Source organism: Leopardus geoffroyi, chromosome B2 (genome assembly GCF_018350155.1).
Source record: "Leopardus geoffroyi isolate Oge1 chromosome B2, O.geoffroyi_Oge1_pat1.0, whole genome shotgun sequence".
In the NCBI taxonomy this organism is placed as follows: Eukaryota; Metazoa; Chordata; class Mammalia; order Carnivora; family Felidae; genus Leopardus; species Leopardus geoffroyi.
In genome coordinates, this window is record NC_059332.1 from 51,558,681 (window position 1) to 51,570,916 (window position 12,236).

The 12,236-nt window shown below is 39.5% G+C and overlaps 1 protein-coding gene across 1 annotated transcript in view; it reads left to right on the plus strand.

Moving 5' to 3' along the window:
- LRRC1 (leucine rich repeat containing 1) overlaps positions 1–12,236 on the plus strand; it is a 134,260-nt gene that overhangs the window by 86,999 nt on the left and 35,025 nt on the right. The gene's annotated exons all lie outside the window — the stretch shown is intronic.

A 12,236-nucleotide genomic window follows, 5' to 3' on the forward strand; every position in this document is an offset into this window, starting at 1 on the left:
TTCTAAGACAAAACAGAAAGTTTGGTTTTGAGAACTGCAGTGTATCTGACAGATGTCTGTTCTGCAAAGGGTCTCTTTCCAGAAATCTGTGGGAGTGGACTGCTTTTCATAGACAACTTTGCCCCCTCCTCTCCCTCCTATACAGGCGGAAGACAGCAGGCTGACCCCGGTTTGAGCCGGCAAGATCATGTTTTCTGAGATGCAAGCTGTTTAAACATGTTGCCAGACTTGCTGATACAGATTTGTGTCCTTAATGTCCCAGGAGGGGAAGGGGACAGGAAGCCCCAGTATACTCTGAGTTGATGGTATCTGTTGCAGAGGAAACAATCATGTTTTACTGTGGGTTTCTTGACTTAGTACTTTTGCTGTATCAAGATTCATATATTTCTAATTAATATAATAGCCATTTATTTTTATTTTTGTTTTTATATAATTTATTGTCAAATTGGTTTCCGTGCAACACCCAGTGCTCATCCCAACAGGTGCCCTCCTCAATGCCCATCATGCACTTTCCCCTCTTTCCCAACAACCCTCAGTTTATTCTCAGTTTTTGATAGTCTCTTATGGTTTGCCTCCCTCCCTCTCTGTAACTTTTTCCCCCCCTTCCCCTCCCCCATGGTCTTCTGTTAAGTTTCTCAGGATCCATATATGAGTGAAAACATATGGTATCTGTCTTTGTCTGTATGACTTATTTCACTTAGCATAACACTCTCCATTTCCATCCACGTTGCTACAAAAGGCCAGATTTCATTCTTTCTCATTGCCAAGTAGTATTCCATTGTGTATATAAACCACATCTTCTTCGTCCATTCGTCAGCTGATGGACATTTAGGCTCTTTCCATAGTTTGGCTATTGATGCATAGGGGCACTTGTACACCAATGTTTATAGCAGCACTTCCAACAATAGCCAAATTATAATAGCCATTTAAATGCCTAAACTGACTCCTCCTCCTCCTCCCCTTCCTCCTCGGAAGTCTCTGGAATCTAATTCCCTTGATACTCACCTTCCCATTCTTTCTTAGCCTACCACTGCCCACATGTTCATCCCTTCTATCCCCCCATTTATGTCTTTTCTAAAAAGGTTGAATGCTTTGAGAGAAAATACATTCTTTTTTTTTGAATAAGAGGGCCTTTCTCACTCCCCGCTACATTGTATTAATAGAGAATGCTAGTTAATAGTCATTTTAGAATAAATTACATATCCTTTATTCCATCTTTTCTGTTAGTACGTGTACCTGTTTTTGTCAGTGTTCAGGATTTCTTGTGTACCTGCGTATCCTGTCAGTAATAAGGGTAGTGTTCTGTTTTGTTTTGATTGTAGTCTTAATCATCTTGTGTAACTGTTACAGCCTTATGTATACTGATTGCTTCCAAAACAAACTGTCACTCTGAACTTGAAGCCTGTGGTGAATCATCACCCAGGAAGTAAGAATATGGGGCAGATGAATGAATCAACTGATTCTTACTAGGTCAGTTTGTGAAAATAAATGGGAGATAGCGAGTTTCCTGTTCCTGGTTGTTAAAAAAAAAAAAAAAAAAAAAATATATATATATATATATATATTATATATATATATATACATATGTATATATTATATATTAATTAATATATATATATTTTATGAATACATTTTAACCAAAGCAAGAGATTCCATGATTTCTACCTGTTGGATGTAAGATTTTGCATACTAAAGTAACAGTGAGTTTTCACTTGGTAGAAAGAAGCAAAGAACAGACTCCTTGGAGAAACTTGGGCACTCCTGGTGTCCTAGACCATGCCAGAAAGGCCCTTTAAGCAGTTGAGATGGCGAAATGTTGAGGAAATTGCATATATGCATAAGTATACTACGTTTTAAGCAAATCCTTACTTGAAACTTACAAACTTTCCTCATGAAAACAATTCTTCAGTTTCCCAGAGGATTCCCAAACGGTTTCTGTAGGGCACTGAATCAAATATTTAGTAACCAAACAACTATTCAGAGGTAGTATGGTTTTATAAATAAGGCACACATATTTATTAAAAAAAAATTTTTTTTTAATGTTTATTGATTTTTGAGAGAGTCAGAGACAAAATGCGAGTGAGGGAGGGGCAGAGAGAGGGGGAGATGCAGAATCCGAAGCAGGCTTCAGGCTCTGAGCTGTCAGCACAGAGCCCAAAGCGGGGCTTGAACTCAGGAGCTGTGAGATCATGACCTGAGCTGAAGTCGGACGCTCAACCAATTGAGCCACCCAGGCACCCCTGTAAGACATACATATTTCATATTAAAAAAAAAAAAATTTGAACACGAAATGGCTGCCATCTGAATGATCATACTTGCTGTTATCTTTGTAGATTCTGAAGTGGGAATTGTTGCATAGATTAACTCTGCTTATTTCTCATTGGTCACATGAGTCAGCCACCTCAGTATATGCCTTTTGAGCAACAGTGAGAATGGGACCTCGGTTTCTCTTTTTGGCGCCTAGCTCAGTACTTGGCATGAGCTGGGAAAGCTGTGGATTTGTCCAGGTTGTGGGCCCCTCAGGGAGGGCAGGAGCGTCCCGCCTGGAGGAGACAGCCAAGCCTTTATCTAGGGCAAGCTGACTGCAGTCGCCTTGAAGCTGGGGCCACCTGTGAGCATCTGTCCACTAGTGCATTTGGTTTGCCAGTGGTTGGTTAATGTGAAGAGCATTTGGGGGTTGATGGCAGAGTTGGAACTGGAGCACGGCCCCCCTGGTCCTGGACCTGTGCTTTCCGCTACTTCATGCACCGCCACTGTAGCTCAGGTGGCTCTCATGGCCCTTTGGGAAACAGACACATTTTCTTAGTGCTCCTGGCCATATCTGATGGTGCCATTTATTAAGTAGGTAAGTCCAGCCAACATAATAAGTATTTTTATTCTAACAACCTAGTAGCTGTTTCAAAAAATAATATACGTAAATGGAAAGAATAAATATTTTTATTTCATTTTAGTTTTTTTATTAAAAAATATTTTTTTAATGTTTATTTATTTTTGAGAGAGAGTGAGACAGAGCACAAGCCGGGGAGGGGCATAGAGAGAGGGAGACACAGAATGTGAAGCAGGCTCCAGGCTCTGAGCTGTCAGCACAGAGCCCACTGCGGGGCTCGAACCCACGGACTGTCAGATCATGACCTGAGCCAAAGTTGGACGTTTAATTGGCTGAGCCACACAAGCACCCATTTATTTCATTTTTAAACGTTGCCAAATATTTGCTGTAGGATGTGGGTACCTGCTGGACACCGCTCAGCCTCTCAAAATGCCACCCCTTTTCCCTTTCCACATTGATTTTTCACCTGGTACTTACCCTTTGTCCCTGGCAACCCAGCTTTGCAAAGACATGGTGTCCTTGAAAGGGATGTCGTGCTGTCCAGTGTGGAAATGGAACGACATGAGCTCGTGGTTCACGTGGTGTCTAACGACTGTTGAGTGCTGCTATGTCTGTCTCAAGTGTAAAGTATTCTGCGGTGTTCCTGTGAGTCGGCTGCTGCTTCCCTGGGTACCTCAGTACACGATGGCCATAAATTGTCGCTTCCTGAAATCCCCGAGCAGTGCGCACTGTTAGGAATCCTGCGGGGTGCAGATCATTCGCCATTGACATGTGGGAAGAAGCCAGCGTCACACAGGTCGCAGGTCATTGCACTTTCAGGGAACTGCAGGGCACTACAGTCCGTGTCCTACCCTCACCACGTGGCTGCACGGCAGCCACCCTCAGTGTGGCTACTTGGATGAAGCAAGTCTCTCACATAGTAGAATCCCTATAATACTTTTTGGTGGCATGAAGAATGATCATGAAGATCTTTTGAACCATAAAGAAGTGTACTGGTTACCTCATGCGGAATCACACATCTTTCTTTTACTAAAGAGTAAGAATGTCCCAGATTTGGCCCTTTTCTGTGATGGCACTTTAGCATAGTACCTTGTCCTTTAAAGTAAAGTTGATGACAATAGCCAAAGTATGTAAAGAGCCCAAATGTCCATCGATGGATGAATGGATAAAGAAGATGTGGTGTATATACATGTATATACATGATGGAATATTACTCAGCTATCAAAAAGAATGAAATCTTGCCACTTGCAACTACATGGATGGAACTAGAGGGTATTATGCTAAACGAAATTAGAGAAAGACAAATATCATAAGACTTCACTCATATGAGGACTTTAAGATACAAAACAGATGAACATAAGGGAAGGGAAGCAAAAATAATATAAAAACAGGGAGAAGGGCAAAACATAAGAGACTCTAAAACATGGAGAACAGAGGGTTACTGGAGGGGTTGTGGGAGGGGTGATGGGCTAAATGGGCAAGGGGCATTAAGGAATCTACTCCTGAAATCATTGGTGCACTATATTGCTAACTAACTTAGATTTAAATTTAAAAAATTTTAAAAAATAAATAAAAATAATAAATAAATAAAGGTGATTAACAATGAGTGAGAAATTAATTCCCCTAATACAGTTTCTTTAAACTCTTTTGTTAAAAATACAAAAACACAGCACTTTTTAAAAAAATTGTTTTTAATGTTTATTTTTGAGAGATAGAGCATGAGCAGGGGAGGGGCAGAGAGAGAGAGAGGGAGACACAGAATCTGAAGCAGGCTCCAGGTTCTGAGCTGTCAGCATAGAACCGAGTATGGGGGTGGAACTCATGAAACATGAGATCATGACCTGAGCCAACGTCAGAAACTTAACTGACTGAGTCACCCAGGTGCCCCAAAACACACCACTTTCTGATTAGTCTTCATATACAAATGATTGGTGTCACGGAAGATGATGGTGAGCAGAATTTCAACAGAGACCTTACTGCAAGCAGAAGTCATTTTTAAAAATTAGTGATGATTTAATAAATGCAGCTGAGAATATAGTTCCTCTTGAATCAGTGTAACTTTGTGAAGAATTTCACCTATTATAGTGATTAAACAAAGGATTAAAACAATTTAGAATCAATTGTTTTGTACCCAGCTATAAAACAAAAGATTTAATACATAATACAGTATTTTCAGTCCCATTGCTAATTATTGAGAGCCCAAAAGATTTTTGTATTTTTAAATAAAATATTTTAAAATGCTTTATTTTTTTTACTTAAAAATTACATTAAATTTAAAAGTACATCTATATATTTTAAAAATAAATGCGAAGAGGATTATAAAAGTATACTCTTATAAATGTGTGAGGACCACCAGTCTAGAAGAGAATGTTTGGGAGTCTGTGAAGCTCAAGACTAGTGGTTCTTAACCTCTCCTTTTTCAGGTCCCTAGGGGTTCCAGTGAAATCTCTGTTGGACACAGAGGAGAGTGAGAAACAGCACTCTGGTGGGTGGTCTTTGCTGATCCCTGTTTGTGCCTGCACAGCTCTGTTACTAGCTTTTTTATTTTTTGTATTGATGTTGCATATAATATTTACTTAAAAGTCTGCTGTGGGGCGCCTGGGTGGCGCAGTCGGTTAAGCGTCCGACTTGAGCCAGGTCACGATCTCGCGGTCCGTGAGTTCGAGCCCCGCGTCGGGCTCTGGGCTGATGGCTCAGAGCCTGGAGCCTGTTTCCGATTCTGTGTCTCCCTCTCTCTCTGCCCCTCCCCCGTTCATGCTCTGTCTCTCTCTGTCCCAAAAATAAATAAACGTTGAAAAAAAAAAAAAAAAAGTCTGCTGCAAATATTTTTCAAGTTAAGTTTGGAGACCACTGTTTCAGAAGCTTGGTAGTGTTTGTTTGTTGTAGCAGCATGCACTATAGAGTTTTTACTGTGGTGTAGACCCACCAAGCTCTGGTCAAACCAAGCAGAAAGCTTCAAAGCCTTTCATGAAAGTGAACTTTAGCAGCACCTGGGTGGCTCAGTTGGTTTAAGCGTCCAGCTCTTGATTTTGGCTCAGGTCATGATCTCATGGTTTGTGAGATCAAGCCCCACGTTGGATTCTGTTCTGAGAGCGAGGAGTTGGGATTCTCTCTTTGCCTCTCTCTCTGCTCCTCCCCTGTTCACATGCTATCTTGCTCTCTCATTCACTTTAAAATAAATTTTTAAAAAAGGATAGCTTAAAAAAAAAAGTGAACTTTAAAATGTGTTCCCTCTTTCCTCTCTTTGCCGACTGGCTGAGGTTTGTCCTCACTTAATGATTGAAATTCTATCTCTTTTGTCAAGCCTCCTCCAATGATGAGAAGAGTGAGATAGATCCTAAGTGCACAGCTTCCTTGACCCACTCTTTACTGGCTACACAATAAGCATGTTAGTCCTTTATCTGTACACGGCAGTCTAGTTGGTCAGTATTCAAGTGTTTGCATCTCGATCACTTTGTACCCTGAAAGTGGGGGGAGTCTCTGGTCGTTAAACTCTTTGTGTCTGTAGCAACCCTAGTGTTGCTCTGACATGAAGAATGAGTACATGTGACCAGGCGCACAGTGTTACCTCCTTCACTCTGCCAGCTTCCCTCTTGACATTGTGGGCAAGCCAGTTAGGTTCTTGAAGCTTTGTGCTGGGACCACATTGGCCTGTTCCTACACAATCACTTCTCTGGCTTAATGATATACAGTTGATTAAAAAACAAAACAAAACAAAACACCTGTTTCCATTGCTCTGAAACCTTCGAATGAAGAATAATTATTATTCATTTATATTGTTAATTTCCCTGATAAAAGGAGCCATTAGGGAGAGATTTAAATATGTATTTTTTTGTGGGGGAAAAAATCTCATCAGAAGAACTGGTAAGCTTCTTCCTTTTAATATTAGTTCTGACATTTATCACGTTTCCTTTTCTGCTTTTGTTGCCAAAAAAGGTCAGAGCTAATATTGATGATCAGTGAGAGCAGCTGTATTAATTTCCATGTGATGAAGGAAACTAAGGAATGGGGGGGGTGGTGTCATGTTAGGCACATATATGGTCTAAGTACAGCATGTGTAGTCATGGTTACCGTTAGCCATCCTGAGTCCTGTTGGTTTTGTCTGTGAAGTGGGGATAAGGAATCCGCTCAGGGTTGTGTTGCTGGTGGGTGGAACAGCTAGGATTCACACTTAGTTTCTTCCATGAAGAAGCTGCATTTTCTGTTTCATGAAATTATTTATGTGTTTGCACTTTATAAAGATTTATATCCCTTTTAGAAAATGTTGGGGTAATATTAAGTAAATGACTTTACATATCACTGAGATTGCCAGTTCGCATGGAAGGGCAGCAGTCAAGGAGGGAAGCATTCAGTAGGCTCCTCATAGAGTTCCCAGTCTAGGGTAGACTTTAACAATACTGTCTGGGAGCGCCAGGGTGGCTCAGTCGGTTAAGCGTCTGACTTTGGCTCAGGTCATGATCTTGCGGTTCGTAGGTTCAAGCCTGCATCCAGCTTTGTGCTGACAGCTCCCTGCCTGGAGCCTGCTTTGGATTCTGTGTCTCCCCCTCTCTCTGCCCCTCCCCCTTCTCATGCTCTGTCTCTCTGTCTCAAAATTAAACATTAAAAAAAAAAAAAAGAATACTGTCTGAATAAGGTTGACTTTCCAGATATGCCCTTGAAAACAGTTTTTAGTGAACAGTGGCTTTTTGCTTTACTCTAACTAAAAACACTTTGAGGATTCTACTGGTAAAGCCAGGAAGGATACTTTTGCTCTAAGTTTTCACATATTGGTACGAAGTGTGAATGAATTTGTCTTTCAAAAAGCATATAGTGAAATATTTAAAAAAATTTTTTAGTGTTTATTTTTGAGAGAGAGACAGAGAGTGAGCAGGGGAGGGGCAGAGAGAGAGGGAGACACAGAATCTGAAGCAGGCTCCAGGCTCTGAGCTGTCAGCACAGAGCCCGACGTGGGGCTAGAACTCACAAACCATGAGATCATGACCTGAGCCAAAGTCAGATGCCTAACCAGCTGAGCCACCCAGGCACCCCTAGTGAAATATTTTTCTTGAGATCAGTTGTATCAATTTCTACTCAAGAAAATCCCACACTGTATTTTTTACTTTTCAAAAATGGGTTAGTTTACAGATGAATGTGATCTTGTATATAAAGAATCCTAAGAAATCCACAAAAAGCTATTAGAGCTAATAAATGAATTCAACAAGATTACAAGATAGAAGATTAATATGTAAAAATCAGTTTTATTTCCATATAGTAGCATTGAACAAACCAGAAAAGAAATGAAGAAAATAATTTCCTTTATAAAGCACCAAAAATAATGAAATACTTAGGAATAAATTTAACAGAAGAAATGTTAAGACCCATATACTGCAAACTACAAAACATTGTTAAAAGAAGTTAAAAATGACCTAAATAAATGGAAAGACATCCTGTGTTTATGGATTAGAAAACTTAATATAACTATGATAGCAGTACTCCCCAGATTAATCTGTTGATTCAACTCAGTCTCCATCAAAATTCTAGCTGTTTTTTTTTTCTGCAGGAATTGACAAATTGATCCTAAAATTTGAATGGAGATATAAGAAACCCAGAATAGCCAAAACAGTCTTAAGGAAGACATGCAAAGTTGGAGAATCCACACTGCCACATTTCAAAACTTAATCACACAGCTTCAGTAATCAAGACGTGTGGCACTGGCATAAAGATAGACATACAGTTTACTGGAACAGAATTGGGAATTCAGGATAGACCCTTGCATTGATGGTTAATTGATTTTGATAGGAGAGTCAAAACAGTTCAGTGAGGAAGAATAATCTTTTCAATAGATGCTGTTGGGACAACTGAATATCCATCCATATGTGAAAGAATGAAGTCACACCCCTACCTCACACCACATACAAAAACTAACTATAAATGCACCAGGTACCTAAATCTAAGAACTAAAACTTTCGTAAGAAAGCCTAGAGATAAATCTTTGTGACATTGGATTCGGCAGTTGTTTATTAGCCCACACAACAAAAGAAAAAATGGATAAATTTGGACTTCATCAAAATTAAATACTTATGTGCATCAAAGTACACACTATCAAAAAAGTAAAGAGACAATGTACAGGGGAGAGAATATATTTGTAAATCATATATCTGATAAGAGTCTCGTATCCAGAATAAAGAACTCTTACAACTCAACAGTAGAAGACAACCCAATAAGAAATAAAAATGGGCAAAGGATTTGAATAGATTTATCCACAGAAGATATACAAATGGCCAATAAGCACATGAAAAGATGCTCAACATCATTAGTCATCAAATAAATACAAATCAAAACCACAGTGAGATATCACTTCAGACCCACTAACTCTAATTAAAAAAAAAAAAAAACAACAGATGAACATAAGGGAAGGGAAACAAAAATAATATAAAAACAGAGAGAGAGAGAGAGACAAAACATAAGTGACTCTTAAATACAGAGAACAAACTGACGGTTGCTGGAGTGGTTTTGGGTGGGGGGTGAGGTAAAAGGGCAAGGGGCATTAAGGAGCCCCTTATTGGGATGAGCACTCGGTGTTATTTGTAAGGGATGAATCACCAGATTCTACTCCTGAAATCATTATTGTACTATATGCTAACTCACTTGGATATAAATTTTTTAAAAAGCAAAAACAATAACAAATGTTGGTGAAGATGTGTAGACACTGAAAACCATCATACACTGTTGTGGGAATGTAAAATGAAGAAGCCCCTCTTTTGAGGGAGCAGGTCCTTCCTCAAAACGTTGAACATAGTTGCCATATGACCCAGGAGTTCCAGTCCTAGTTATATGTATGGAAGAGAATTTAGAACCTGCCTACACAAAAACCTGTGCATGAATTTTTGTAGCTGCATTATTCATAATAGCTAAGAGGTGGAAACAACTGAAATTTCCATCAGTGATGAACTGATAAACAAAATATGGTATATTCATATAATGAAATACTTAGCCAAAAAAGTAATGGGGATACTGATACATGCTACAACGGGATGAATCTTAAAAACATGTTAAGTAAAAGAAACCAGAGAGGAAAGGCCACATATTGTATGATTCCTTTCATATGAAATGCCCAGTATGGGCAAATGCCTAGAGACAGAAATTGGATTAGTGGTTGCCAGTACCTGCCGGGGGCTGGGGGGAGTGTCAGGGGTGAGGGTCAGGATAAGGAATAACTTCTGATGGGCATGGAATTTCCTTCTGGGGGATGATGGTTTTCTAGAATTAGGTAGTGATGATGGATCTTAGGCCAACTTGAAGCCTGGTCTTGCTGAAGGATGAGACTGTACCTGGGAGCCTGACGTAGTTTGTTCTGGCAGAAAGTAACTCTGTAGTGTAGCCTGTGAGTAACATGCTGAGGTCATTTTGCCTCCATTACTCATACCTGGTGACCAGGTGGGTACACACAGCCACAGCCTCTAAGACCTGCAGGTAACAAGGAGTGGGGGGGCAAGGCTGAGATGATACAAAACCCCAATGCGAATCATGGAGAATTTTGGGAGTCTGGGAAGCCTCTGGCGGCCTTTGTCTTTACTTTGTGTATCTGTCTCCATGAGATTCCTTATCCTGGGCCATTAAAGAAACATACTGTCAAAAAACAAGAAAAGAAGTTTAAATGAATCCAAACATCTCTGTTTAAATTTCCTCCTCAAAAAAATAGCATTCTTAAAGGGGAAGGACTATATATATATAATCCACTGGCACAGTGCCTGAAACACAGCTGCCAGTCCCCAAATGGTCATCAGTAAACATTTAATTATGACAGTTTGTTAGCAGAAGTAGAGCAAGTAGATGGGCCCTGGTAGATTGAAGTAGAGCGTGTGGGTCTGAGTTTGTCTGCTACCCTTGGGAGTGGTGACCTTAATTTGAGTGGGCTTGAACTAAGTGGACCACGTGGCCCCTTGCTAATCGGGCCTAGTGCCAGGCTGCTTCTCCATATTGTGTTAGTGCGTGCTGCCTGTAAGGAACACATCTTCATTATGAAAACTATTACCATATTCACTGCTCTCTTTTGAGGCCTAGGAATTCCTATAAAATGTTTATTTCAAAAACAAAAAGGTTTTTAGAAAAGTTTCTAGAGCAAAGCCACCATAAGGAAATTTGTTACCAGAGACTTCTTAAGTCCTAATTTGGTACTAAGAAAGCAGAAATTTTACAAATGTGTAAGCAACTTTCCCTGTCCTGAATAATGTTGATTTTTCTCCAGTCAAATGTTATTGCCATCAATGTTGGTAGATTTTGTATTTCAATGGTTTCATAGCGTACTGCCATTTGTTTGGGCTACTTGAATTTATTTTATTCTTTACTTTCTAAATGATTGTGACCACCAAAAATGAAAAAAAAAAAAAAAAAGTCTTAGTGGATTAAAAGGGGATTTTTAAAGTATAGTGGAGAACAGATGTAAATTCTTTAACCACTCATCCAGTCCCTGAAATAGAATCCTAAAAATACAGTTGGCCTACATTCTGACTTATAAAAGAGTGTAACTTTTGTGCCTGTTATCATGAACTTTGTAAAACATTAAGCACTAGTGTGTTGAGAAGAAATGCTTTAAGCATACTCTTTTTCTGTAAGAGCTTGTTAAGTTGGTTTTTGTTATTTTGTTTTACCCCATTTGGGGATAGAAATGGTGGGAGTTATAGGGAGAATAGAACTCATATTTTTGTAGAAGGAGGATGAGGTCATTCTAACAGTATTACACAAAAATTTAATTTGCCAGATACTAAAATTGAAGGGTGAAGTATCTGTGAATGAGGGAATGGTTTAAAAAGTTAAGGTGTATATAGAAGTGAGATACCATGCAATTATTTAAAAGAAAAAAAGTACTGATGTGTACAAATAATAAGTGAGACAAAAATCTGTATGAGGAAAGCACAGTGCTAGACGTGTGTGGGATAACTTGTATGTGCAAAGGGGGAGGGTATTTCCTTGTCTTGGCATGAAAAGAAAACTCTGGATGAATACATAGGTAACTAACAAAAAGGGGTGATTCCAGCGAGAAGGGTCTCAGTGGTGGGAAACTAGATAGATGAGGGAGGAATATGGGAGGAAAACTTACTGTTGAATACTTTGGTTTACGTTATGTATTTCATCGTATTAGCTGTTCACAAAGCCGCCTCAACAGTGAAGGACTGCAGGAGATAGCGAAAAAAATTCAGATTCCCTGGTAAACCCTGGCTTTGCCCCTTCTCATTTGTGTGAGACCGTGTTCAGGTTCCCTCTCCATGCCTTAGTTTTCTCATCCACAAAGCTGAATCTTGTAAAGCACTTACAACAGTATCTGTCCTACAGTAAGCTGCAGATGCCATTATTAGTAGTCGAAGTGTTAAAGACCAGTAATTCTCATATTGCCTCTCAAGTGTCTTATTTTCTCACATTTGTAAATGTA